General features: G+C 44.5%; 1 pseudogene; it reads right to left on the bottom strand.

Moving 5' to 3' along the window:
- Positions 1–761: 761 nt before the first annotated feature.
- LOC105707751 (keratin, type II cytoskeletal 8-like) lies at positions 762–5460 on the bottom strand (annotated as a pseudogene).
- Positions 5461–6068: the final 608 nt, after the last annotated feature.

Below are 6068 nucleotides of genomic sequence, written 5' to 3'. Positions count from 1 at the left end.
CACATCCAGCTGGTACAGCCTACTGCACACGAGGCTATGTGGTGGAGCCTGCTGCTCCGAGGCTACAAAGCTGTCCCACAGGCTACTGTGCTGAATGCTGGAGACAGCTGTAGCAACAGTAAGTGTGTGTGCATCTGAACATGTCTCAGCATAGAAAAGGTACAGTGAAGACATGGTATCATAATCTCACGGGACCACCATTATACATGTGGTCTGCCACTGTCTGAAATTCCATGAGGTGGTTCATGACTGTAATTACAAGGAAATGAGTCTAACACCAAAACACACAAATATTCATCTTAGTCATTATTTTCAGGCCATCTGAGGCTAATAATAACTTACGACATTCGAGTTAAAACAATATGAATTCTGCTGAATTGATCTCTTCCTTTTGTATCAGAAAAGAAAAACATTCTTCTTTGGCCGAATAGTCCCATAAATCACACTAAAGATGAAAACAAATTATCATTTTACTGCTTTGGTCTCAATAAAATCTGTTGTTTATCACAAATTTATTAATATCAGTGATTCTTAGACACTAAATTTCCAATTCATGGATGGCAAAAAGCCTTGTATATAGTAGGAACAGACTTTCATTTTGGTTTTAAGCCTTATTCTTTAAACCTTCACCATCTAATATAGTGGCCACTAGCCACATGTGGCCATTTAAATCAAAATTATAATTAATTTAAAATGAAAATGTAAAACTCAATTCCTGAGTCATGCTAGCCACATCTCACATGTCTAGTAGCCACATATGGCTAGTGGCTGCCACACTGGACGGCACAGAGAACATTCCTGTCATACAGAAAGTTCTCGTAAACAATGCTGCTATCAACTTTTATTATAATATTCCCTCCAAAAAGGTTACTACATTGTAACTGAGCTCTACCAATTATGTTTCATTAAAATATTTAATCAGAAATGTTTCACTGTCAAAGATTAATGATAGTGATTCTAGTCAGACATTAAGGGATTAAAATAGTTATTTATGTAAGCACAGTTATCAATGAAGCAGTTTAGCAATTAATTTTATAGTAACTAGAAATATGGAATTCATGTAAATCAAAAACGAACTCAGCAATGAGCTTGCTGCCTGAAGTGTGGCTGCTTGACAACACCGTGGAGGTACTTTGAGTGTTCAGGTCGCGAGAGCACACGGTCAGATAAGTCTGTCATATCATAGTTGTCGTGAATCTAAGCTGTCATTTTTTTTTTAATCGCTACCCATTTTCTTTCCTCAAAAAAAAAGAAGAAAGACAATTTTATGATCACTACACATTATGAGATGGAAAGAGTGTAAATTAAAATCTTGAGGCTGGGCGTGGTGGCTCACACCTGTAATCCCAGCACTTTGGGAGGCCAAGGCGGGTGGATCACCTGAGTTCAGGAGTTCGAGACCAGCCTGGCCAACACGGAAAAACCACATCTCTACTAAAAATACAAAAAATTAGCCGGATGTGGTGGCGGGTGCCTGTAATCACAGCTACTTGGGAAGCTGAGACAGAAGAATTGCTCCAGCCTAGATGACAGAGCAAGAGTCTGTCTCAAAAAAGTAAAAACAAAACCTTGAGAAACAAAATTTTGCTTGTTCCTGGGAGTGAAACAAACATGGTGAATAATCTCTCTTATCTCTAATGATCTCTCATGGGTTCTTCCCCAGGACTATGTCATTGTCCGCGGCAATTAGCATTTGTGTGAGAAGAAACGGGACAGTGCCACTGAGCTTGGAGACCCTGGGACTTCTTAATTGAAAACACATCTCGAAGTCTCTTTGATCAAAATAAATATAAAGAGACTTAACATAATTATGAAAAAATAAGTACATTTTACAGTGATGATATTGCTTTATTATACCAATGAAAGCAATACATGACTGTAGCATAAAATTTGGAAAATGCAAAGAAGTATAAAGAATCATCCGTATTTCTTCCTAGTTTTATTTCTGTCCATACATATTTCCCTACATAGTTAAAACATGCAAAATAAGGTTTTCTATCAGAATAATGAGCTTTTAAACTCATAATGTTCAAAATAGAAAAAAGCATCACTTTATACTTTCACAAGAAAAAGTCTTTACAATTTTAATTACTAGTAGGAGCATTTTTAAACAAGGCCACAAAATGTATGAATTGACATCATATGTCATTGTTCCAACATAAATCACCGCAGATCGTCTCCTTCATGTGGGACAATCTAACCTAAGATGATGTAAAATTCCATGGATTAGGCCTGAGCGCTGGAAAAAATTAAGACCTGGTTATGGGGTAGGCATGAGGACATGACTGGAAATACAGTGGAAAGAGGTAGAGGGTGTTGCAAACTTTTTGTAGTAATGGAAACAGTCTATTGGTGGTTGTGGGTAGTGATTATATGAATGTATACAATTGCCAAAACTCGTAACTGCACGTTTAAGATCTGTGCCCTTTTTTATTTTTATTAACTCAATTAATAAAAACCTTTAATCTTACTACCATTTATAATTACTCCAAAGAAAATTAAGTACTCAGATGTACACTTAACAAAACATGCACAGGATCTATATGCTGGAAATTACTAAATGCTAAAGAAAGAAATCAAAGGCCTAAATAAATGGAAAAATATCTATGTTCATGAATTGGAAGATTCAACATAGAAAAGATATCAGTTCTCTCCAAATCAATCTGTAGGTTTAAGGCAACTCCTATTAAAATCTCAGCAAGGTTTTTTTGTAGCTATAGACAAGCTCATTCTAAAATTTATATAGAAAGGACGTGCCCTAGGCCAGGCGTGGTGGCTCACGCCTATAATCCCAGCACTGTGGGACGCTGAGAGGCTGAATCACTTGAGGCCAGGAATTCGAGACAAGCCTGGCCAACATGGTGAAACCCCATTTCTACCAAAAATACAAAAATTAGCCTGGCATGGTGATGCATGCCTGTAATCTCAGCTACTCAGGAGGCTGTGGCAGGAGAATTGCTTGAACCCGGGAGGCAGAGGTTGTAGTGAGCTGAGATCACGCCACTGCACTCCAGCCTGGGGACAGAGCAAGACTCCATCTCAAAAAAAAAAAAAAAAAAGGGACATGCCCTAGAATAGCTACAACTATCTATCTGAAAAAGAGTAACATAAGAGGACTCTACACAATATTAAAGCTACTAAATAGTAACAAAAACAATGCGGTATTAACAGAGGAACAGACACAGAGATCAATGGAAAAGAATTGAGAATCAAGAAATAGGCCCGCTGGGCGCAGTGGCTCAAGCCTGTAATCCCAGCACTTTGGGAGGCCGAGGCGGGTGGATCACGAGGTCAAGAGATCGAGACCATCCTGGTCAACATGGTGAAACTCCGTCTCTACTAATACAAAAAATTAACTGGGCATGGTGGCGCGTGCCTGTAATCCCAGCTACTCAGGAGGCTGAGGCAGGAGAATTGCCTGAACCCAGGAGGCGGAGGTTGCGGTGAGCCGAGATCGTGCCATTGCACTCCAGCCTGGGTAACAAGAGCGAAACTCTGTCTCAAAAAAAAAAAGAAAAAAAAAAAAAAGAAAGAAATAGGCCCATACAAGTGCGCTCAATGGATTTTTTTTTTTTTTTTTGGCAGAGCTAGCTGAGGTTTTATTTTGGACAAAATAAAAACAACAACAACAACAATTGAATTGTTTCATAGCTGGAGGCATGGGCAAGGGGGGTTCCCAGGCAGTAAACTCCCCCGCGGTGGGCTGAGTGCTAGGGCTGAGCCTCATTAAGGATCTCGTTAAGGATGGTCCCCTGCACAGCAGCCTCCCTCCCTGGCTCTGGGTCGGCCTCAGGAGGGGCAGGCTGGGAGGGGCTGCCGCAGCTGTCCACTTGGGCAGGACGTCAGAGGACTCCGACACCAGCTTCCCATTGCAGGTCTTGATCTTCACAACCACGGCCCTGGTGGAGCTGGTGCGGCTGAGAGAGCTGGAGCCCACGCCAGAGCCAAAGCTGGAGCCCAGGCCGTAGCTGAGGCTGGGGCTTGTGAGGCCCCCATAGGCCGAGCACAGATCACCTGCACAGCCACCGGTGGTCTTCGTATGGATACTCACGTTCTGCATCCCAGACTCCAACCAGCTCTCCTCGCCCTTCAGCAGCCCCCTGTAAGTGGCAATCTCGATGTCCAGGGCCAGCTTGACATTCATCAGCGCCTGGTACCCACGCAGCTGCTTCGCCATGTCCTGCTTGGCCCACTGCAAGGGGACCTCCAGCTTGAACAGCTTGGCATTGGCATCCTTAACTGCCAGCTCCCCACACTGCTTGGCATCTGCGATGGCGGCCTCCAGGGAAGCCCTCTAGCCTTTGAGGCCCTCAATCTCAGCCTGGAGCCTGCTGATGTTCCGGTTCATCTCAGAGATCTCACTCTTTGTGTGCCACAGGTCATCCCCATGCTTCCCAGCCTTCATCTGCAGCTCCTCATACTTGATCTGGTACATGCTATCCACCTCAGCCTGGCTGTGGTTGCCCATCTCCTCGTACTGCGCCTTGATCTCAGCGATGATGCTGTCCATGTCCAGGGAGCAGCTGTTGTCCATGGACAGCACCACAGACGTGTCCGAGATCTGGGACTGCAGCTCCCGGATCTCCTCTTCATACAGCTGCCTGAGGAAGGTCATCTCGTCAGTCAGCCCTTCCAGGTGAGACTCCAGCTCTACCTCGTTCATGTAAGCTTCATCCACATCCTTCTTGATGAGGACAAATTCATTCTCCATCTCTGTAGGCTTATTGATCTCATTCTCATACTTGTTCTCGAAGTCCTCCACCAGCCCCTGCATGCTGCCAAGCTGCGCCTCCAGCTTCAGCTTCTCCTGGCCCAGAGTCTCCAGCTGCTGCTGAAGGTTGTCGCTGTAGCTCTCGAACATGTCCACGTTGCTCCGAGCCCTCTTCTGTGGCTGCAGGGGGCTCCATGTGGTCTCCAGCATCTTGTTCTGCTGCTCCAGGAACCGCACCTTGTCGATGAAGGAGGCAAACTTGTTGTTGAGGGTCTTGATCTGCTCCTTCTCCTGGGTGCACATGGCCTGGATGTTGGGGTCCACCTCCAGGTTAAGGGGGCTCAGCAGGCTCTGGTTGACCGTGACGGCGGTGATGCCTCCCATGCCACTGGCCCCACCATAGCCTCTGCCCAGGCCACCCCGGAAGCTACTGCTGTCCAATGGGAAGAAGTTCAAGGAGCTGATGCAGGCACCTGGCCCACTCGTGTAGGAGTGGCTGCTGAAGGCCCGGGGGCCAAAGATGGACACCTTGTAGGACTTCTGGGTCACCCTGATGGACATGGTGGAGGCAGGAGTGAGATTCCAGAAGGAGTGGAGAAGCTGCTGCTTGGTTGCTCAATTAATTTTTGACTAAAGTACAAAAACAATTTAATGGAGGAAGGATAGTCTTTTCTTTCTTTCTTTTTTTTTTGAAATGGAGTCTCCATCTGTCTCCAGGCTGGAGTGCAGTGACGCAATCTCGGCTCACTGTAACCTCCGCCTCCCAGGCTCAAGCGATTCTCCTGCCTCAGCCTCCTGAGTAGCTGGGACTACAGGTGCCCACCACCACGCCTGGCTAGTTTTTGTATTTTTAGTAGAGACAGGGTTTCACCATATTGGACAGCATGGTCTCTGTCTCCTGACCTCGTGATCTGCCCTCCTCAGCTGGGATTACAGATGTGAGCCACTGCGCCTGGCCAGAAGGATAGTCTTTTCAACAAATGGTATGAAGCATTAAGATGTCCACAGGAAAAAAAGAAAGAAACGGTGCCTAAATCTCACACCTGTGGGTAACCCCCACATGGGCCCCAAGGAAGGAGAGCTGTGCAGACCCCAGGCACAATTAGTGCCTGAAGAATATCTTAGTTTATAGTGTTATTACTCAGCTATTTCCTTTATATAATCCTTTATATCTAATCATATATTAGTTTACAGAATTAGTGCCTGAAGTATAACTTACTGCTTACATATATCTAGCTTATATAATCATACTTAGTACTTATATGTAGCATACTTAGTTCCATATAATCTTTCTATATAATCATATAGATGCCTATATGATTATAGTCAGAGCTGTACCTACACATTTAATGCTGAT

The sequence above is a fragment of the Aotus nancymaae genome, unplaced genomic scaffold (genome assembly GCF_030222135.1).
Source record: "Aotus nancymaae isolate 86718 unplaced genomic scaffold, 86718_ANA_hifiasm-v0.15.2.pri h1tg000057l, whole genome shotgun sequence".
NCBI lineage: Eukaryota > Metazoa > Chordata > Mammalia > Primates > Aotidae > Aotus > Aotus nancymaae.
Note: the sequence above shows the minus strand (reverse complement) of the source record. Positions and strands in the feature narration are given on the sequence as shown.